Source organism: Zonotrichia leucophrys, chromosome 1, assembly GCF_028769735.1.
Source record: "Zonotrichia leucophrys gambelii isolate GWCS_2022_RI chromosome 1, RI_Zleu_2.0, whole genome shotgun sequence".
In the NCBI taxonomy this organism is placed as follows: Eukaryota; Metazoa; Chordata; class Aves; order Passeriformes; family Passerellidae; genus Zonotrichia; species Zonotrichia leucophrys.
In genome coordinates, this window is record NC_088169.1 from 85,487,366 (window position 1) to 85,511,603 (window position 24,238).

At 40.6% G+C, this 24,238-nt stretch overlaps 1 protein-coding gene across 10 annotated transcripts in view; it reads left to right on the top strand.

Annotated features, from left to right (window-relative positions):
- The window catches only part of TENM4 (teneurin transmembrane protein 4), a 1,542,144-nt gene that overhangs the window by 1,001,595 nt on the left and 516,311 nt on the right, over nt 1-24,238 (top strand). The window lies entirely within an intron of this gene.

Sequence of the window (24,238 nt, forward strand, 5' to 3'; positions counted from 1 at the left end):
AACAAATTCTTCTAATTGAACCTTTTTCCAGTCACAAGAATGGATATTTTGAGCCCTCAATATCCATCTTTGAATTATCTTTAAAAAAAAAATTGGTTAGAAATAGATGGTGTTGTTGAGGTTAAGATAAAGACATTTATTTAAATGGATATAAAAGCATGAGTACATATTCCTATTGTGGACCAATACTATTTTAATTTATGTGTGATATTTAAAACATTTAAGAAGCAGGTGCAATTTCTGACTCAATCTAAGAATCTGAAACAAAAGTTTGTGTTGCTTAAGTAATATGGTGCATGTCTGTTGAACATGATGGTAAGATGGAGTGAGAAAGAGATCTGATTCTTAAAACTGAGGACAGAGAAGACAAGAATTATAGAAAAGAGTAAATAAGGTCTTTGGCATGGCAGAGTGACATTTCCTTTGGCTTACTCAAGTGTAAAAAATGGTGAAAGTAGTGGATTTTTATAAAAGTGAGCACTGCTCATCCCATTCTAGTTACTGGGAGTTCTGCCATTAATTTAATGGGACTGAAATTCCAGTTCCTGTATTTAATCACTGGAAATATATTTTTATTGAGTAGTAAGAGAGCACTATTACACCACATATTAGATGTTACTTGTACACATTAAAGCTGTTCCTTCCACAATGATCCCATTATTTGGCCTAGGCTAATTAGCATTAATAATAGTGTTGTCATTTGCAGAGAAAGAGTCAAGATCAACCAAAAAAATTAACAGAAAAACTTTTTGACGTAAGTCAAGCAGGCACTCTGACCTTACTTAACCTCCCATTCACTAGAGACTAAATGAGTGTTTTTAATACACACCTGCCAGTTTAATTTCAGAGCCTTAGGCCTAAATTGCTCTCGGAAGGTCAGTAGATTTTTCTAGATACCGCTGGATAGGAGGGCACAAGGGGTTAGTTTGATGACAACCCATGGAGCCATCAGCTGGAAATTGTTAAGAGGGATGGGGAACTGACTGATGGTACCCTCGTTATGATGACTGTCATCTCACACCTGCACAGCCCTGTCTGGAATCTGTTTTACAGATGCTGCTGGCAATAACTCTATCATGTACCTTTGTAGCGTCTTCACACTGTGGGTGAAACTCAGCACCTTGTCTTGACAGGATCCTGCTTCGTTACACGAGAAATCTGGGGACAGAATGAGAAATTCTCCTACCAAGTGACAACACAGGGAGAACTTACTTAGCTCAGCTGTAACTGCCGAGCCTAACATGAAAACAGGACGGCTAAATTAATATTGTACTCTCACCTGGAGTACAGCATCGAGGTCTGGAGACCTCACCACAAGAAGGACAAGGAAGTGTTAGAGTGGGTTCAGAGGAGGCCACAAAGATGATCAGAGGGTTGGAACAACTCTTCTATGATGACAGATTGAGAGATTTGGGGCAGCACAGCCTGTAAAAGAGAAGGCTCCAGGGGGGACTTTGGAGAGCCTTCCAGTGCCTAAAGGTGCTACAGGAGAGCTGGAGAGGGACTTTTGACAGGGGCATGTAGGGATAGGACAAGGGGGAATGGCTTTAACCTGAAAGACAGCAGGTTTAAATTTGGGATTAGGAAGAAATGATTTACTGCGAGGGTAGTAAAATACTGGCCCAGAGAAGCTGTGGATGCTCCATCCCTGGAGGTGTCCAAGGCCAGGCTGGATAGGGCTCCAGGGAATCTGATCTAATAGGTGGTGTCACTGCCCATGGCTGGGGGAGTTGCAAGTAGATGATCTTGAACATCCCTACCAAGCCAAACCATTGCTTACTTATGACATGAACAAGCGTCCATCAGGACCAAAAATTACATAGAGCAGGTCCTCATTTTCTTGTTTCACCTTCCGTTCCTTATTCCTTCCATGTGAACTAAGACATTAACTCCTGTGCATTCCTAACAGCATCCCTGTTCTCATACAAATCCTTTGTTAAAACAACCATTGTTGTTTGGATTTTTAAGAAATCATGTCTTGCCATGACAAAGTTGCAAAATCTTTGCTGTGTTTTCCTAGCAGGAAAAATCACATGAAAGTTTTCTGCTAGGCCACTCCTTCACAAGAGCATCAGATATATTTGCTGCAGCACTGCCATCTTGTCTGGACAGAGCTTCCATTTTCCTCCTTGTGTCAAGAATTAGTAGCACAATTTTATCACTCTTTAGAAGAAAAAGCTGAAGGGAAGAGGCAAGAAGCCAGATTTCACAGCAGAAGTCCCTAGAAAGCTGGGGACCCAGTTACTTGCTGATGCTGCTTTTTTCACAGTTATCAACTTCCCATTCACCATGTGTCTCTTGCTGTTCATTTTTGAAAAAAATTCATCTTTAGTCTATCAAAAATATATAACAAAGCTACCTTCTGAAATCACTTACATTGACAAAGTGTCAGCAATCCTGAAATAGTGTTTTGATCCCCTACTGTGCCAAACTACAGAGTATGTCTAAATACACTGGCAGATCCTAAAATACACCCTGATGGATAGCAAGGACTTGTTGCATGGAAAAAATAATTTTTTGCTAAAATTGAGACTTGCTCATATGAGAGTGTCCTGCCTTACAATACATAAATCTAGAAGTTATCAGCAGATCATAACTTTTGAACAATAATAAAATTAGGCAAGTGATTTTGTTTGTCACTCTAGCACAGACCGTAATTCTAAGCAACATGAAATATGCATCAAAACCTGACTATGGTTTATCTTGACAGATACATAAAATATTGCAAAGGAAGGTGATAATTAGGCTTCAGGTTCAGATGAAGTTTCTGGACAAATTTTGGGTTTAAATCTAAAATGAGCACAATGCAGGAATCTAGTCTAAAGGACAGATAGGATAAAAATCTTCAAAGAAGGAATAACACCAGCAACAGACATATAGTAGAGTCAGTAGGCAGTTGGATAAAACTGTCAGTAGGATTTGCTGTGTTAGATAAAAGCAACATGTTTGTACTTTTTCAGAAACTCCAATTTGCTTTCTTCTTACTCAAGCTTCTTCAGTGAGGTGGGCACATTTTCCTCATTCTCCATTCTCCATTCTCAGCCTGAGGAATCAATGCCCCATCCAAGTCTAATGAAATAAAGAATGGGGTCCCATTGCATTGCATTGCATTGCATTGCATTGCATGTCTTTAGATAACTCTGTATGTGTTGTGGAATGAGCAAGAGGACCTCCAGGTACCCCTTGTGTCTCACAGGTACGTTGTGAACAACAGCATTACATAAATATGCAGTTGTTATGTCAAGAAGGCAATTTCTGAGTGGGAGGCTTTTCTTCACGGTGTTGTCTATTCCAGGGTTTTGCCACTGCTGCATGATCTTGGTGAAGTCACTCACTTCAGCATGAACGAGCTGATCAATATTTAATATGGTGCTAACCATGTTTAAAGCCTTTTTAAGGTCCCTGACATTCACAGAAGACAAGTGCAACAGGCAGGCTGTGCATTACTCAGCAGTGTTCTTAGGGTTTCTTATCTCAGGATGATGTATCCATGAGCCATGTTATTGCTCCTGGTTGTCTCCTTTGCCTTTTGTAAACGGGATTGGCTCTGTGGTCCAGCCCCTGGAATCTTCCTGGGGGTGGCCAAGTTGCATCTGCTGTCAAAGGATTTTGTGGAAGGATTACCACGGCTTTTGGAGAAATCCACGACAGGGACACACCATTCTCTCTCCTTCCTGCTGTCTTGCCAAATGCATGAGTTTAACCACCGAGCACAGTTTTTTTTTGCATCTCGCAGGTGTCTGTGTCCCGATCCGGATCTGTCCTGAGGTGCGAACACAGCGGGAGGGCGGGGCAGGATGGATTCGAATAGACGGAGCGCGGAGACACAAACGAGGTCAAACGGTGGCAATCAAAACGATAATTCCCTTTTATTCACCATCAAAGAAAAGAGCAAGGAATAACACAGAAAAGAGCAAAAAGCCAAGAATTACAGGAAGCGAAACAAGGAATGACCCCCAGGAAGCTGCGGCGCCCCGGGAAGCGCTCTATCCCCCCGCTGCCAGCGGCCTCAGAGCCGCTTTACGGCAGAGACTCGGCGCTTTCACGCCGGCCTGGCCACCATGGCAACCGCCCGCTCGCCACGTGCGCATGGTGCGCGCGAGCGCCCGACGGCACGCGCAGCTCGGCGCTGAGGGCGCTCGGCTCCGATGGCGGCGGGGCAGAGCCCGGAGCCGCCCTGGCCAGGGACCGCCACCTCCGGTCCGCCAGGGAACGCCATGGCCCGCTGCCTTCCCAGGTGTTATCGAGGGAGCCGGGCAATGGTGAAACAAGCCGCTCTGCAGCAGTTCTTTACAGTGCGAGAAGGCCGTGCCTCGGTGGGAGAATGGCCAAGGCAGCGCCGAGAGCCCGCGCGCAGTAGAAGAGGTCCAGTCTCTGCTGTAGAGATAGCAGGTGCCAAGGAGAGAGGGAAAAGGGGACTCCACGCCTTTTGGGGTGTCAGATTGGGATTGGAATTCGCGCTGTTCAAGGAAACAGTGTGATTTGTGGGGATGGGAGAAGAGATGCTGGGAGGGATGGAGAGGAGGAATGTGTGAGAATTAAGATATGCTGTGTCAGAAAAGCCATTTCAGTTAAGCCACAGAATTCGTTTGCCAGTTGGGAGAATACGGAACCTGGCCTTGCTCCGTGCTTGTAAATTTCTGTTTTTGCATGCTCTGGTGGAGGTTGAAGTGCTGTGCAATGCCAGCTCAGAGTTCAGTCAGTTTCTCCAGTGGAGTTTCATGTCAGTAATGTGAAATTGAAAGATTATTTCTTTCAGATTTCGGTTTTCTGGCCTCTTCTCTCAGAATTGTTTACAAAACCCAGCACTGCCTCCATGTCCCTTAGCAAGTCCCGCCATCGATGTATCTGGCTCTGTGCCCAGCTCTCAGGAAGTAAATCTTCCCAGTCAGACCTGCTGACGAGCTCTTAGTTTCTTTTTTGCATGTTGTTGTTTGCTTGTTGATCCGTGCCGTGGGACAGAGCACAATTAAATGAAGAAAAATGAAAACATGGTGCTATGCCAGACAGTTTTGCTGCTGTCTTGCTGATTATGAAAGATGAGTGTGTTTCTGGACAATAAGACAGGAATGGATAATGCTGTGTCCTTGATGTACTCTACCTCAGGCAGCATCTTCGGAGCTCTGGTCCTTCCTCAGGACTTGTGAGAAGGGTGCCAGCACTGATGTAAACAGAAGCTGCCCTTGTCCCTGGGCTTGTTTATTGTAGAGCTTTCACAACCTGAAGTGTGTGATTGTTTGGTATACTCAGACAGACATTATTTTGTCATGTATTCTTTTGTACTGATCGCATAAGGAATAATGGCTTTAAACAGAAAGAGGTTAGGTTCAGATTAGATATTAGGAAGAAATTCTTCACTGTGAGGGTGGTAAGGTGCTGGCATAGGTTTCCCATGGCATAGGTTTCCCAGCCCTGGGGGTGTTCAAGGTCAGGTTAGATGGGGCCCTGAACAGCTTGGTCTGCAGGAAGGCATCCTTGCCCATGGCAGGGGCTGGAATGGAATGATCTTTAAGATCCCTTCAATACCAACCATTCTGTTGTTCCGTGATATCTTTGTATAGGATGTAAATCTCGCCTCTGCTGAGAAAGCCTGCTGCTACTTTGTACACAAACGTTCCTGTCGTAAACCCGCCCATCCTTTACTGAGCCTGAAGTTTGTTGTTCCCTCAGCAAACACACAGGATCTTACATAACATCTGAGTGCTATTATTATCCATTACTGTTTGCACATTTGCTTGAAATTTATTCCCACATCTTTTCGTCTTCAAGGTCTCTGTTTTCTTCCTCTCTCCTCCTCACTCCTATGTCTACCCCTACATCTGTCTCTCATTTTCCCACCATGTAAATTCAGAGGCTCTACTACCACTTTTTATTTGCCAAGCGCTGCCACTAGTACACCTTCTGAGATGACTTCATTCAGCAGCTATCTTGCTCTGGAAGTTTATTCTTCTGGCTCCCTGTTCTTTCATAGCTACGTGACATCCTTAATTTTCCATTCTGAGCCATCACCCACGCGCCCATAGAACCACGTACCCTTGTTCTGACCTCCTTGCCTGTTCTGTTCTCTGCTGCCCTGAAAACAGTATCTGTTACTTTTCATGCTGTCTTTGACCCCCATCTTCTTCTGGATCGTTCATTAAGGATGATGACCACAAGATAATAAATATTTAATATAGTTATTCCTGATGGACTCATTGCAGTGTCCTCCTGACATTATTCAAGACAGAGAACTCCCATGATGAAGCAAGGTTCTGGCAGATCTGCCCACCCAGAAATACTTAATGCAATGCTTAGCACCTTATTATTACAGGAGAAACTTTTTATAGAGCAGTTGGAAGGACTGTTTGGACTTGATGTTATCTCATGGGGTTTGAATGTGAGACCTGTGGACTGGATTCAATGGTGCAAAGGTCTTGGATGTAGGGTACTATCAGTTTTAGATTTGCTGGATAATGTGGTAGGATCTCCAGTTTGTTATTGGGAGAGCAAGTCCTTTCCATCCTTGAAAATTATAAATTCCTTTGCTGCAATGTGTGAAAAATATAAGGTGCCTGGATGAGATGATTGCTTCTTGCCGTTTTTTGAATACATATACTGTTTTATTAATTTTAAAGTAACACTTGCAAGCTGACCTTTCCTTCTAGGAGCCTAAATTATTTAACCCAGGGAATTATTTAACTCCAAACTCATTTCCTGTGTTCTCAGAGATAGAGAACTGAGGATGTTCATATGATATGAAAAGGAGTCTATGTTATGCTGGTAGTAAAATTGGATACCTGTCTCAATCCAGAATGTCTTTTCTATACTTGTAACCCAGAAAAGCCCAGCTTCAACAGCAAACTACATCCAGCATATAATAATCAGGCTCAGGAGTGATTTCAGCCAGATATTTCTCATGTTTTTGCTCTTGATCTCTGTGCTGGTTTGGAGTCTCACGAGATTAAGAACTCTTCCTTGTCCTCTTCCCAGAATGTCCACGTGAAATTTTCATGGAGGCAGATTGTTACTGAGAATCAGAATACAGTGCTCATTTTTCTTCTTCTTCGAGACAGTAATTTTTGATTACTTTTGCTTCATCGTCTTGGTGTTTCATTGTGCCCTATGACCTGAAATGTTTTCTGTACCAGAAGGCTCTGTAGAAATGACTGCACCCTAAATTATGTTAGAGAAGAACTTAAAAATTCCATTTCTAGCTAAGGATTTAGTCTGAAATGAAGAAAGCACTGGTTGGGGACCATGTGTGGAGCAGCTTTCTCATTCGCACTGATAGCAACACTTGCGAAATGCAGGCAGCCATGAACAGGATGCTGCACACATCCAGCACCTGCTGGGCCTAAGTCTGCTGGAGATACACCCAGAGCAGTCAGTTTTCCTTTTTTCTCAAGAGGGGAGAGAGATGGATTTCTTTAGTCCTGGGGGGATTAAATGCCCAGTTGGGGTGACTCGATAACATGGAGCGAACAGGGTCAAAACAACGACTTCAGCTTTCAAGTGATGGGTTTGTCTGCAGCAGCATGAACAAATTCCCCATTGTATTCACCACAAACAAGTTATTCTTCCCATATCAGCCTGCAAGAGCTTTTTGTTCCGAGGGATTTTTTACCTACCATAGAACAAACATATTTGTTGTCAACACTCCAACCCACCCCCCCCAATCACTTTCCTTATGTCTGAGTTCCCATGTGTCTCTCTTACACTATCCCAGGGCATTAATAGACTGTAGGATCTTGTTCCAGGCCCTTATCTGGTTTTCATTTCAGTAGTCCTTTTTGAGACTACTCCTATACAGCAACTTACCCGTGTATCTGTCTGACCTCCTGCACCAAAAGCCACTCTTGTCTTTTAAGCGGTGAAATAGATTTTCCTTCTTTCATCAGCCTGGCAGGCAAAGCCACAGAATTTGCCCCTAGCCCCACCCCTGTGGAGTTTATATCAACATTGCCAGAAATGGATGTTGAGGCAATGGCTTTCCAGGTCTCAACAGTGATATTATCAGACCATTAACCTGAGGAAGCTCTATATCTCTACCTTCGTATTTTGACACCTCTGAGGTACTTTGCACTCTGGAGCAGCAGACAGCTTCTTTGTAGCACTAGTTCCACATTTGCCTTCTAGGATCTATAAAGCTTAAAGCTTATCTGCTTCTCCTGTGCATTTTCCTTTTTTTTTTTTTTTCTTTTCTTTCCTGAAAGTCCGTTTTTCACTTGGTGTAAATGCAGGCAGTGAACTGCAGTGAAATTTACAGAAACCATTCCACAGCTCCTGTATGAAGAGCTGTTAACCATTTGCTATTCTTGGGAAACAATTAAGTATTCCAGGTAAAATGCGGTAGCATAACACTTAGGGCAAACCATGCATTTAACAGAATGCGTTCTTAGTAACGGGTGAATTTTAATAGGATTAAGAAAAAACATTTCTTCACGTGTCTGGGCATTTAAATTGCTGTTTGTAGGTAGGCGAGAATATTGTCCTTTTGTCTGAGACACTGCATGCAGCTAATTTCCTGTGTGTCTCTAGTTTAACTCCTGGAGTCTATTATGTACAGACAGACTAAGAGAGTTGAGGCAGTTCAACCTGGAGAAAAGCAGGCTTCAAAGAGATCTTATACAACATTCCAGTACATAAAGGGGCTCTCCAGGAGAGCTGGAGAGGGTCCTTTGACACAGGCATGGAGTGACAGTAACAGGGGTAATGGTTTTAAGCTTAAGGAGAATAGGTTTAGATTAGGAACTAATTCTTTACTGGGAGGGTGGTGAGGCAGTGGCAAAGGCTGCCAAGTGAAGCTGTGGCAGCCCTATCCCTGGAAGTGTTAAGGTCTTGTTAGATGGGGCTTTGAGCAACCTGGTCTAAGGGAAGGTGTCCCTGCCCATGACTGTGGGGTTGGTCCCTTCCAAACCCCATCCGTTCTATGATTCTGTGATATTTGAGTCTAATATATATTGAATGTAATATATTTTTCCAAATGGGCTGAATTTTTTAGACTTATAGGTAACCCCTATGAAGCAACTTTTAAGAGCTGTGTGGCTAGGTATTGGATTTAGTTTTGAATTTGGGGGTTTTTTTTCTTTTCTAACTTAAACAGGAATGTGCTAATTCTTGTTCAAAAATCAAGAAGCCATTTAAAATAATTTAAACTTTATTCACTGCAGTGAGATCATTATCCATGTTTAATTTGTGCGTCCTGGTTTTTTTCCTTTGTTCAGTGGGGAGGATGAGTTGGGATCCAGGCCTTGAGCAATAATCTGAATTGCTGGCTGCACACAAGAGAGGGTTTTGGAGTAGTCACTGTATGGACTTTAGCCTCAGTTTTACACATTGAGAAGGACTGGAAACTATCCTCTGTGCTGGACAGTGTGGGCTCATAAATGGACAGTTTATGTCTTGCTGGGCATTTGTGGAGTGTGGACCTGGTTCCCCATGGGCTGCTGGATCACAGAAACATTAACACATAGTGAGGAGGTGTCTTCTTTCACCTCCTGCTGGATGAATGCAAATCCTTCATCACGAGAGGCATGAGTAATTTCTGTCATAGCAGGGGTGTCTCTGGATATATGATGTTAGACCTGAAAGGTGACTCTGCTGTTTGATCTCAGCAGGTACATGGTCGATCTGAAAACACGGACTCCTTACTTAGACAGGCGGCACTCATCATCTGATGATCAAAAGAGGAGAGCTGCTCATTCACCAAGTTAAATTGCAGAGAGCTGCAGAATTATTACAGAGGGGTATCATCTTTCGTTACTGATGCAATGATGTGCAGAAAACATTGCAGCATGTATCAGGATCAGTGAATGGTAGAATCCTGAGGCTTGGAAAATGCTTGTAAGATCACCAAGTCCAGCCATTAACGCAGCACTGCCAAGTCCACCACTAAATCACGTCCCTAAACCATGTCCCCCATCTTCATGCTTGTCATGTTTCCACGACTTCCCTGAGCAGCCTGTTCCAATGCTTGATCACTATTTCAGTGAAAAATACTTTCCTGATATCCAGTCTCTCTCCATTTTGATCATTCTGTAGTTCCAGTAGCCTTATGTGTATATATATATAGGCCATCTCTTCTTGCCGCTGCAAGAATGCAGGGCAGGATCATGCTCATCACCATTTGCTGATGAACACAACTAAGCCAGCTGCTGAGCTGTTTGCTCTAGCAATTACTCTTTTTTCCTGCTAGTGCTTAAACTTTATGGGGTTGCAATACTTCATATACCCTAAAGCTAGTCACTTTCTTTTTAATGTCGCTAAGTGTTTAAAAACTTGTTGATTGAATTCACAAAGGTTGTGTTTACTAACCACGGAACAACTGTATTCTTTTATATCAGGCAGAATTTGCTTATATGAAGTCAGTTACCACTGCTACAATTCTGACATATTAGTTCTGTTACATAATTAATCCTTTAAAAACAGAAAGGCATATTTTCTCCTGCATCCAGTTGCAGGTCCAGGTTAGGACAGTCTATGATTTTTTTTAACCATATGCCTATTCCTTGTGACATTCACATTGGACAGCTGAAAGCAGCATTTTCCAGCCACCCCCTACTCTGAATTTATGAGCTATATCAGCCAGGCTGCTGCTTGAACATCTGTGAGGGTGGGATCACAGCTTTCTGTAGCATTTCATTGTGGCCCAAATGCAGCTGAGAATATCTGAAATAGAATCCAAACCCTTGGGTACTGAGTAAGTGGGAAGGTCTCTGTGTATTGATCTCAAACATGAGGTGTGGTCTGGTTCTCAAATGGCTTTTTGGAAGTGTTTTGAATATTCTTGATGTGATGCTAATGGCAAAACTCCCTAAAAGAGTATCAGTAATAGCCACTTTGCAGTATCCTTAATATTTCTAATACAGTTTTACTGAACTGCTGTAAAACAATGCTGTGTAAAAACTGCATTTTTGCCAGTCCACAGGGAAAATCTTCAAGTTAAATTTTACTCCTCACTGAATCCTCCAGCAGTCCAGATGTTTTTTCTCAGACAGATGTTGCTTTGCCCAACAGCAGTCATCGTCACTCCTGAGCTACTATTCTGTCTGTACACAGTGTCTGTTCCTGGAGCTGCAAAAGCTGCAAGTCAGTGAACTTTTTCTCTCATTTTTTTTGTCATTTATACCTCCTGCACTGTTCAAATAAGCAATGGGTTTCCTATTTAAGCATGGTAGTTGAATTATAAGATTTGTTTTAAAAACCTCTGGAGGACAGAAGTCATAGACAAGAAATGCTCCTTATTTCATTTTATCAGACTTCTGAGTTCCACCATGTAACAACACACTGAGCAGCACGGCTGTGTTCTCGTGGTTTGACCCCGGGACACTCACGCACTCAAATCCCTTCCCTTTGGTTCATTGGCCACCTGGCTTCGTTTGCTGTTAGCTGGCTCTGGTGTTGAAAGGGACCATGAAAACATCCAGACTGTCTCAGTCATAGTCTCTCTCAGCTGCCTCTGGCAAGCTGGAGAACCTCAGTGTATTTAGTTGTTCCTAATCAGCCAGCTTACCTATACTTTTGTGTCCTTTAAATTTATTGTTTTCACATCTTTTTGTCAAGAAAGTTCTGCTGTTTGGGAATCTGCATTTTATATGCAAGAATTGGACATACTGGGACTTCATTCAATGTTATAATAATACTTTTATTTCTGTTCTCTGTTTATTCCTAATTTCCCTGATATTCTTTGGCTTTTGCCATGTGAGTTGCCACAGGGTCATAGAAATAGTCATTAAAACTCTCAGGCATATTTTTAGAAGTTCAAGGCCATCTTTGTGTGGAAGGAAGGAGTTCTTCACAGGACAGCTCGTGTCATGGTCTGGTTTTCCCTCTCAAGGGTTGGTTTTTTCTATACATTCTTGTCTGCAGAGGATCCCAGATGGGCATTTCACTGGGTGTCTTATGTAATACAGGATGAATCTGGACCTACACAGTGTAGTCAAACTGAATTTTTGAAATTAGTAAGGTGTAATGGTTAAATATAATGGCTTGTAACATAACATGCACTCATGCAAAATGATCTTGCATTCTCTTCTGGCTTTAAATGATGAGTATATGTGATTGCCAGAGTCATTTTTAGACTATGTTTTCAGACCCTGCTTCTGAAAGTGTAGGCTGATATCTAAACCAGCTAGCATCAGTGAAAAGAGCAGTGCCTGAATTGGTGCCAGTCAAAACATGTACTCAGTAGCCACTCTTGGATAACAAAGACTGTTTCTGAGAGGATAAAACTAAAGGAACTGAAAATACTATCAAGACTCTGACAGTCTCCCCTGTCAAGTCAATACATGACTTGTGGGTGTCCTTGAAGGGGTATAAAATTTTCATCCAAAAAACTTACAGGAATGGTTTAGAAATCTACTGCGCCAGCTGCTAGAGGGAAATAAATTAAAGATACAGGGAACTTAAAAACATAAAAGTTCCATGCCAAGAAATAGTCTCCACACCTGTCTCACACTTCTCAGGTGAAAGATGCAGAGTTGTGTTGAGTTGTTGTCATAAAGGAGATCAATCTTCAAGAACAAAACTTTCTCTCTAAGAAATACTTAAAGGAACTTTATCATTGTCACATAATAGGAACAGCACTACTCTTTGGAAAAAATAAGAAATATAAATACTTCCTTTTTCTTATTAGACTTGTATGTATGTAAATCTTTAATGATTGCTTCTAGTTAAAAATTACTATTTTCAGTAAATAACAGCAAAAAGAAATCCTTGAGGAATATTTATATAGCAATGGCATGTAAGTCTTGAGTTTCTAATTCAGTTAGTCACCAATTTTCCAATCCTCTGAGTGACAAGTTCCTTATTATCAGGGTGTCTTTAGTATTATTTTGTGTAGTAGAAATATTCCCTACAATATTTATGTAAATAATAGTGGTGATTTTTTTTTCTGTAGAAAATAAGTTTCTATTGATATAAAGAAGCCACAAGAACAGAATGGTAGAATCTTAAAATATCACTCCAATATTTTTGACTCCTCTTTCATAATATGCTTGGTTTTTTATGGCTCAAATTTTTGAAATTCTTGAGTTAATGAATGGTTCCTTTTCTCAGATCCTCTTTGATCTTCAGGTCTGTTTCTGAGACTAGAAATCTAAGTGACAGTCTTAGCTATCATAAAGTAAGGAAAACAAAATGGATTTCATCTTTCATTGAACACATACAGTGCTATTTTGAAATGAAAGATAAACAGCTTAATAAAAAATTTAAATATATTAGGAGAATGAGAATGGTTGTTATGTAGTGATACTTTAGGCAAGAACTTGAAATGACTGATTCTGTACAAAAGTGATCAAACCGGAGAATGGCAGCTAAACCTCAAACATGCATAATGCATTAAAAAGTGCAAGTTAAAAAAAGTATGAAATACATAGTTTTTTTGAAGAACTAGAATTTACAGAAATTACAAAAGAATAAAAGTCCATTAGGAAGCCATAATATCCACTTGAGCTCCAGGGAACCTTCTAACAACAAATTTCCAGGAGTGGGAAGCTCAAGCACTGACTTGTATAAATCTTCTTAGTAGCCTCTGATGCCTCAAATATTTCAAATCTTCTAACACTCCATTGAGCAGGGAAGACTGCCTGACTCCCTCTTGGAAGCCAGTAGATTATCATTCTCTTAACCATTAGCATTAATTAATCCAGGCAATAAAACACTGCAAATATCTTAGCAGACCAGCTCTCTCCTGGCATGCAGTTACTAATTTACACTGAACCAGTATGGCTTGATTCCAAGCCTGAGCCACAGATTCTTGTCTTCTGTAAACATTAAGTATCATTCATCGTGTTAGTGAAGCAGCCTTTTCCTACTATTTATTTATAGCTACACATATAAGTACACATATAAGTGTATATGTGTACATAAACATATACAAAAGCACATAGATTCAAAGAAGGGTTTGGAATTCTGTTTTGAAAATAGCCATTTCGGGCTGTGATTTCCAACCAACTGTTTAACAGTTTATAGAGTGTATTTCTTTGAGCAGCTTCTCATAAAATATTTTCTGATTAAGGACTGATACGGCACATTTTCTTTTCCAGTTCTCCTACCTTTCCAAGAACCAATGCAATCAACAGCTCACAGTCAGAAATGGAATACTGCATCAGCTGTAAATATGTAGAAATGTTATTAATGTAGGAAAGATATGGAGCAGGCTGACAGGAGGGTCGCAAAAATTATCAGAGGGCTGCAGCACGTCTCCTGTGAGGAAGGGCTGAGAGAGTTGAGGTTGTCCAGCCTGGAGAACAGAATACTTCAGGGAGACTCAGTTAAAAGGAACTTGCAACAAAGATGGGGACAGACTTTTTAATGAGGCATGTAGCAATAGAAAAAGGGGTAACGTTTTTTTACTAAAAGAGTGTAGATTCAAACTAGATATAAGGAAGAAGTTTAAAATAAGCATGGAGAAACTCTGTTGCCCAGGTTGCCCAGAGAGGTGGTGGGTGGCCCATCCCTGGAAATATTACAGACCAGGTTAAATGGAGCTTTGAGCAACCTGGTCTGAGGAAGGTATTCCTGCCCATAGCAGAGGGGTTGGGCTAGGTAAGGTTTAAAACTCCCTTCCAGCCCAAACCACTCTGTGATGCCAGCAGACCTCTGCCTCTGGGACGCTGTTGTCCGTATCAGCTACTTGATGGAAGTCAAGAGGCAATAAAAACTGATGGAAAGCCTTGTCTCCTTACTTCACTCATGTAACAGCTGAGGTGGGCTTCAGTTTCTTAACGCTGGGCATTTAAAAGTTTAACTTTGCAAGTAATTGTGGATTGTGCCATCTTTTACTTTTCTTCTGTTCTTGGTCTACAATTTATGATGTTGGCCAAGATGTTGACATTCCAGTGAATGTCCCTTTGTTCATCTCTCAGGCATCAATAAAGACCACAGCACTTCCTCTTGTCTGATTTGTTTTTAACTTTTCTCTCATGTTGCTTAAATCAAAGCACATACTCAAAGGTGTTACGTCAGATAACCTGTAAAATTTAAGAATTTATTTCTAAACTCTCTTTTCCTTCATACAGAGTTGAACATTTCCACACACCCTCTTAGGATATCCTCTTGCCCATACAAGCTAAATATTCTCCCAAATAGTTTTTAAGTGCTGGATCAAAACTCTTCCAGGGATCATATCAGCTAAAATGGGAACAATCACAGGTTAATACTCATACTTTTGACGCTCTTTAATTTATGCAGAGTAACTCTTTCTGATGATCAAATTTACAAAGCTACTATCTTATTATAGTTTTGCTATAGATAAAATACTCTTTGTTCAGTGAGCACCTTATACACAAGAATTGTGTTCAGTGACATGCCAATACGTATGCCACCTTTGGCCTTTTAAATCAGATCATCATCTTGCAATGACAGAGAAATAAATTGATGAGTCTTCTAGGTCAGGTGCATCACACAACAGTCAGGTTTTCAGCGTTTTTTGCAAATCCTTTGCCAACACCTGTTTCTGATTCTTGAAGGAACATTGCATCTATTCCCACTTACTCACTTATAATAATGTTTGACATAAAAGGTCAGATCCCAGGCATTACTCTGTTTCTTTTGTGCTCATTCATTTGCTTCTTCAGTTGTAGATATTCCCGAGACTGTGCATTGGAATTATGGAATTGGCAGGGATAAGATACCATCCTTTTAATAGTGAGTCTCTTAGGCTAGTAAGAGAATGCAACGAGCACGTGCACTGTCAGAGCAGAAAATTTCCTCAGGAACAATTGTAAGCTGTTTCTTTATTCTATGTACTTACAGCTCATTGTTTAGAAGAAAGCTAAGATTGCCTTTGTTTATGCATAAAAAAGCTAGTTTCATGGATACCACAGGCTAAAATAAAGGAGCTTTTATCACCATATGAGCTGCATTTCTCTCTGAGTTACCTGGATCTCTGCACTTCTCATTCAGATGCTTCATGTAAGTGCTTACAGTCCACGCTGGGTCTGTGGCTTGTCTGTCTTGTCCAAGCATGCGGAAAATAAACAGATCAGGGCATCATCACGGAGTTGCTGAAGTGCTTAAAAGAGCAACATCCTGATCCCCAGACCATTTTGTGATTTCCTCTGTCGAAGTTCATTAGGAGATTGTGGGAGCGCGTCACTCACAGACATGGCTCACAGCGAAAGTACCGCAGATGCATGTTGTGTTTTGGTAACCTGTGTTTTGGTAACCTGGCTAGGGGGTGTAGTCCTGATTACCAGTCTTTTGTGATTGTAGCATTTGAAGGTTGAAAAGACCTTCTGGATTATCAAGTTCAACCTTTGACCGAATACCACCACGCCCACAAAAACCACCTTTGCAAAATGTCATGTCTACTCTTTTATGATACTTCCAGGGATGGTGACTCCACCACTTCCCTGGGGAGCCTCTTCCAGTGCTTAGCAACTCTTTCAGTTAAGAAATTTTTCCTAATATCCAACAAGAACCTCCCTGGCACAGCTTGAGGCCTTTCCCCTTGTCCTGTGGCTGGTTACCTGGGAGAGAAGACCAACCCCCACCAGACTACAGCCTCCTTTCAGGTAGTTGCAGAGACTGATAAAGTGTCTCCTGAGCCGCCTTTTCTTCAGAAAGGACCCCCAGCTCATTCAGCCACTCCTCATAAGGCATATACTCCAGACCTTTTATGAACTTTATTGCCCTTCTCTGGACAGACACTGTTGATACAGAAGTTGGATGGTACACTTCTCCCAGATAATCTGCATTTTTTCATTTGCCATTCTATTCCTAATATTTTGCTATTTCAGCATTTTAAAGTCCACTGTGAAGCCTTCTTTTCCTCTTTTTTTTTTTTTTACCAGTTTGAGCATTAAGGCACAGTGAGGAAAACCTGCTATGCAGAAGCTGTATTCTGTAGGTGATTAAACTACTTTAATGTGCACTGCACCTTCCTTGTTCCTCTTTTTACTTGTCACAAATTGTGAATTTATCACTACTACCTGCAACTAAGGGGAGTCATGAAATGCAAACAATTTACAAGCTTTTTTCTGCACCAGACAGGTTTCAAGTTTCCTGAGGGCTCTGAGTATTTGTTTTTTCCACAGAAAGAATGAGACAGTTAATTCCCCAGCATTTCTGGCTGGTCTTTTACATCAGCTTCTTTGATAAATCATTTGGGACATCACATAATCAAGTGTTGCCATAAAACATTTATATAGATCTATAAACTAGATTACATTGTGTGGGAAATCATTAACCTCCTCTGCTTGAATTCTGCTGTTTGTACTAAAAAGGTGCAGGTGTGCATACGTACAGAACACTAGCTTTCATATTTATCCTCTGGCTCAAGAGTTAAACCCACTCAGCAGTATCATCAGAGACAACATCTGGAAAGAAACACCTGGGGATTCCAAATTCTCTCTTGGTTTTGCTGGTGATGGTGGAGTTTTATCTCTGCCAAGCCCTTGTCTTTTCTCTGTGACAATGGCAGAGTGGTTCTGAATAATTAAAACATTGTGCATTACTGTTTGGCAACTACTTTAATATTCCCAGGCCTTCCTGCTCTGGCACAGTCAGGGCATGTATTGAATAATTTTCCCTCTACAGTAGATGTTGGAGCTCATCTCACAGATGAGAATATGAAGACTATATCCAAGAAGTAAATTAAACAGTGTCTGGAAACAGCCCTATGCACTACAATACAGTAATTTCTGCCATTGTACTGTCAGAAGCATCTGTGATATGGTGTTCACCTGTGTCAACTGGTGCTCTCCCAAGTAATACTTCAGTCTGGATCAGGAACTAAAAAAGAAAAACAGAGCTCATTTCCACCAGTCTCTTTTATGCATCTGTGTTGTTTTGGAGACTATGAAAGGTTGCTGGCTTAGATGCTCACTGCTCTGTGCCAGTTGGCCTCAGTGCTTGTGGATGGTTTTTGTGTATTTAAATTACCTCTGAAGCTGAAGCTGAATTTAGCCCAGCCCCTCTGAGAACATCATCCTTGGGGTGCGTCCTCACAACTGTGATGAGCTCTGGTGTCACCCTTGTCCTTCAGTACAGATGGGGCAAAACATTGGGCATGTCTTCCCAGCCTCATAGCTTAGTTAACATGGCACAAGGGAACAAATGGGTTAGATTCAACCCTATTTTACACCTGTTTTGCTAACTGTGTAAAAATTTCTCCATTGTACCAATGGAGAGTCTTGACTGATGGAAAACTACAATTGCATGGGTCTTAATAAAGGTCTAGTGCACACTCAAAAACTCCTTCCAACATAACATGAAGTTTGTTCAAAACACAGTCATGGCCTCAACCCTCACTTTACTGACTTTAGTAAATCAAATAACAGCAAAATAAAATGAGTTACACAGAAAAATCAATCAGCCATCAAAACCACAAATCAAAGCAGGAGCAAAAATGGAAAACTCTCCTTTCTAATACCTAAGAATTATTACCAAGGAGAAAAGCCATAGCAGCACCAAGAAGTCCCAGAACTTTTCTATTGCTCTTGGTTGCTCATGAAATATTGTATAGTTTGGTTCTTTTTTTAGATGCAGTGGTGATGGAGAATAATAGAAAGTTTTAAAGAAAGATAGATTATTGCTATGTTGAATCAAACCATTAATATTTATATGCTTCATTAATAATTTCATGTACTTGTTTGAAAACTTTACGAACATTCACCACCCTGTGGAAGAAACAGCTGGTTCCCTGGTTTAACAGCAGAGAAATAGGGAGGAAAGACTGTTTACTTTGCTCTTTGTCTCAAGATTAGTGTGGAAGCGTCTGTCTCCCAGTTCTGCATGCTGAAAGGCACTGGTTGAGCTTCTTGATAGATGACATAATAACAGTGTAGCACAGCACCCTTTTTGGTGTCAGATCTGCATGGAAATACTGGCCCATAAAGTGAAACATGGTTTTGTTTATATAATAAAATATTTCACAGGTATGACATATGGGTAAGTGCAGAGCAAGGCTGGCAATTTATATACACATGTGGAATATAAAGATAGGATTGTACATTCATAACTGCTAACAACTGCTACTGGAATTGTGTTTCCATGTAGATCGGTTGTTTATCCCCATTCCTGTGCAACTTGCATTGGGAAAACATCAGTCTTTCTCATGTATGTTCTCCTGTAGCCAGTCTCTCTGCATCATCTAGCAGACAAAGCTCTCAAATTTCTAAACATAATTTTTTCCATATATATCCTAATAGAGATCTGAAATTTAAATAAAAACCTGTCAGCTATTTATTTGAATTATCATTTCTTAATAGAAAAGACAAAAGTTGTTCCTTCAAAAAGGATTCCTGGAATGCTGTTGACAAAATGTCATCAGCATAGTTATCTGTTCCTTTAGATCATACAGCTTTTTTGGAACTGGGAAATTATTAATCTGAACATTCAGTTCACTTTTACTCCTGAATACTTTCACTTTTTAAAAAGTAGGATTTTTTTCTGTTTGCTTTTCTGATTTCATGATTATGGCATGACACAGATCAGGTGGGGGTACTAAACGCACAAGATGGTTTTAGAAACACAGTGGCTGATGTCCTAGAGGGAATCCTGTCTTGTGAGACGAATAATCGGATTTCCTTTTGTTTAATTTTTGAATTGTATCAGTGTCAATTATGTTACAAATTCATTTGTTCTAGACTGCCTTTTTAGCCAGTGAACCGAAGCACTTTTATCTATCAATAAATTATTTCCATTCCACAAAAGGATAATGCTTTTAATTTAGCAAGTCAGTTAAATGTTCAAAGTCAGAGTGAGAGGAATCTGTCCCCCAAAATCTTCCAGTGCTAAGCTTTAGCTGGATGAAGAGTTACTCATTTGGTAAATCATGTAGAAGCACCTGGAAAGGTTTTCAAATGCGCAGAAAGCCTCTGGAGGCCATTACCCTCATCCCTGAGATGGAAGAGCTCCACAGCTTTCGAGTTTATTATGATTTTCCTGTTCAGATGATGTAGACTGTGTGGGCTGGAACATTTTCAGGGGGTGGAGCAGAATGTTTGCATAACTAAATGTATAGAGTCATAGAATCACTTAGGTTGGAAAACACTGCAGAGATCATGACTCCAACTGGTAATCCAGGACTGCTAAGTCCACCACTCAACCATACTCTTCCACTGTGAGTGAATCTCCTCCAGTGCATCATAAAGTATTATGGGATTCCTCACCTGGCAGATGCTTGGTCATTTCCAATAGAATGCTGGCACCATTCTCTTCCTGGGATTTCTCAATGCAAATTTGTCCTTATGCTTGACTGTAATGGGACTATTTCTCATGCTGCCCAAAGTACATTTTCCCAGTAATGATGCCTTCACTATTTTATCCCTTTTACACACAGGCATTGGCTGTTCAGGGAGTATGGGAAGGAGTGGATGAGAGCCCATAATGCCATCATCCACCCAGACTTTCAAGGGTGATTATATTGTCCACAGGGCATAATGCTTTTGTCATTTTCAGTTTTTGTCTAGTGTCTGAGTTGTCAGCAGGGTAAATAGTCACTTTTCTTCATAAATAAGTAGTGGCTTTGTATCAGACCTTAGACCAGTCACAGACCAGTAAAGCTCTAAATTGCAGTGGAACAAAACATCTGCACAAATGTAAGAAGCTCATGCAATTTCTTCTGGTTAGGTTTCACTTTGACATTGTTTACCCATCTTTAAACACAAACAGGGAAGGTCTATTATTTGATCAGACCTGACTCTCAAACAGAGATCTCATTATAGCGGCTTTCAACAGTACAATTGTGTTTTCAAGCTTTGAGAGGTGCAGCAGCTCTTCATTATTACCAAAATGAGAGAGAGAAAGAAATGGATGTTCATTTCTCTAAAGGCTGAACCCCATTTTTAATGAATCTATGTGTCAGAGGATCCTCATTGGAATTAAAAAAGGGGGAGGGCATCTGGCGCTGTAGTGAGCCAGGGAAATCTACAGTCACAAGCACTGCTAATGTTGCCTTGGTACTGCCTTAATTTTGTAATCCATCATATATAAATGCTCCCCTCACAGACAAAATCTTTCTTTTCTACTCTTTTTTCTTTTCCTCCTTTCCCAGTTCACCTTTGCAGATGAGGTTGGGGTCTTGGGGAATAGAATCTCATTTGAATTCTGAAACCAACTTTTCAGACTAACTCAGCACATCTAGTGAGACAACATCTGATCTGTCCAATCTCTAATCGATTTAACAGGGGTAAGGGCATGGGCAGGCAGGACTTTAGGATTTTCCTTCTTATTTCTAAAAGCCCTTCTGGGTATTTCAAAAAGCTGCTAAAGTTCACATTCCAGGACAAGGTAAAATGTCTTTGAGGCATGGAGTAGCACACATTTAATGAAGATAGAAAGCCAATCACTTAGCATCAGATGAGGAACAGCAATTTCCTTCAGTCTGGCACTTTGTGTATTGAACAAAATTGCATGAGAGCTTTGAGCACTAGGAGAGCTGTCAAGCGGCCGTTTGTCTGGGAGCTGGAGCAGTCCCCTTGGAAACAGCTTAAACCTTTTAAATGAAAGCATTACAAAATGTACATCTGTGTGTAATATATTGGCCATAGCCTCAACTGTCAGGGGCCGGGCAACACAGTGTTGATATATATTTGTGCCTGATAGTAATTTTCATGCTTACACATGTAAACACAGCCTGCTTTATGGTTGTAGAGTACTTGGCTGCTTGATCAGCAAGCATCATTCAAAATGTTTGCCTTAAAACTGATTCAGCTGTGTTGTCTGACCATATCATATATAACTCAAAATTTTTGATACTCCCTGGACTACTCTATTGCAAATACATTGAGACTTCTTGTTAGATAAGACAAAATAACAAATGTTGTCACCACATTGAGACAAGAATTAAAGGTTTGGGGGGAACATATGCTAATAAACATCCTTGTTGCCATATGCCATCACCTGTATATAATATTAATCCAAATTCAGAACTTAGTTATCATACCATCGTAATAGATATATGAATGTGAACTCTGAGGAAATGTTTGTTTTATTCCTTTTTCTAATAAAGTAATTTATTTACTCATACTTTTTTTCCTGAAAATGGAAATAAATGAAAATGGCTAAAAAAAAGATAGACAAAAGAATACAGGGATGATATATATTAAAAAATGCATTCCCTGGGGACACAGTTGGTCTCATGTTCTTACACTGCTGAAAATATGGGGCAGGTTGTTCTGAAATCAGCTGTTTTAACATGTAGAACTGCTTTAAGTGAGAGGAAGATCAAGCCTGCTTTTTCCTAGTCCTCCCTCACTGAGATTTCTTTGATCCTCTCCCTACTCATTTTCTCTTCCAAAGCCTGTTTGCAACTTGTACTCCCAGTAGCCACTTCCCTTAATGAAAAGTAATTCTGACCGCTGAACAGATTCCACTTCAGCTTTGACACTGGAAGTGGATTTAAACTATCTGACAGAGCTGAGGACTAGAGCTGATTGGGCATTTGGCAGTTTAAAACTATTGCTTTTTTTTTTTTTTTTTTTTTCCCTTGGCATCTGACTTTTTTCTTCCTCCCTACTCCCATCTATTACTTTTAGTTTCCAGAGTATGGCTTATCCTCTCAATTCTGTCACCAGCTTCCCCCAGGAGTATTCGGTAACAGATATTGGTCTTAAACACCAAGACCTTCTCCATACCCTACTCAGAGTCCATCCCATCAAGCATGAATTTAGCCAAAGGGATTCTAAATCAGGAAGACCACAAGGTCAGCTTCAACCTTCATGATATGGTTTATTTGGCATAGAGTATTTGTTGAAAGCTGGACACATTGGAGGTCTTTCCCAACTGTAATGATTCTATGATTCTATTTACAAATGAGAAAGCTAGCTGAGAAGCATCTTACTAAACAGAGTACAATGGAGAGCTCATCTTCTGTTGTATGTACAAAAACATGTTTTCTGTTGTTTTATATTGAACTCAGTGTGATATAATATAGGAAAAAAACAGAAGTTCCTTAAAAAAAATCCTATTCTATCTCTTTTCTCTGAATAACAATAGGAGATGCGCATAAGAAGATGACAGTTGTGATCTCCATCATGAAATTTTGAGTGCTCTTCTGACTTAAACTCCAGTCCTTCTCTCATTATCCAGGAAGGCTTTCCTATGGCTTTTTTTCCTGTCATCAGAAGGAAACTGATGCTGGATTTGGGGGAAGTACAATGAGGATTGGTCCAAAAGTACACTGAAGGACAGAAGAGGTGTACTACTGTTTTTCAAGAAGTTTTGTGATGATAGATGGGTTTGTAGTTGCTGTTTTGTAGATATTACTCATGCCCTGACAGTGATCCATTGTGATCAAAAGAAACCCACAGCAGCAAAATAAACAAGCATAAAGCAGTCCTATTGTAAGGAAGTGTGAGGGAAAATAGTAGTTATATGACAACTGGGTAGATTTTAGAAGTGGAAAATTGGGAAAGACTCCAGCCCATGATTTAAAAGACAGCTACTGCATGGACTGGGAGTTCATAGATCAGCAGAACAATCTATCAATTCTCAATAAAATACAAGGAGCAGTTTAATGTGACCAACCTCCTGGAAGGTGTGGGGGGCCAAGTTCAGAGGGGCACTTGGAACAGAAGCCTTGGCTCCAGGCCACACCTGGAAAGTGTGGTTATTTCCTGGCAGAAAGGAACCGTTTTCATTCCCCTTGTCTCTCAATTCCTCCTCCAGCCTTAAATTTTCATAGAATTATAGAATATTTTGAATTGGAAGAGACCTTAAAGATCATCTAGTTCCAATCCCCTGCTATGGGCAAGGACACCTTCCACTAGACCAGGCAAACCAAAAATGAAAAAAAAAAATCCAGCAACACAGATTTTTGCAGTTGAAAAAAAAACGTGATGCCAAACAATAAGTCCAAAGTCCCATCCAGCCTGGCCTTGAGCACTTTTTGGGATGGGACATCCACAATGTGTCTGGCATATGATTCTCAGTTATTCTGCTTTCCCTGTAGGTAATCTCACCACTTGATTCAGACTCCCACAAGCAAATACCCTAGCCTCCTGAATAGTGTTCAAGCTGACAGTTTCTGTAGCACCATGGCTTCCTTCTCCTACAAAATAAAAGAGGGGAGAGTACAATGCCGCCAGAAATAAAAATAAAAATTGCTGCAAAACAGCAATAAAATGCAGAGTTTACAGACTGAGCTGCTTCTTTAGTAACCATAAACATCAGCAGTTTACTTATCTAGCTGGTTGTGCGTGTTTCAAACAACTTCATGGAGAAATGTCTTTTGAAAGCAATTAATCACAACATCTCTGTCTCTGATTGAAGACCTGGGGTCTGGGAAAATATTCAGCAGACATAGCTCTCA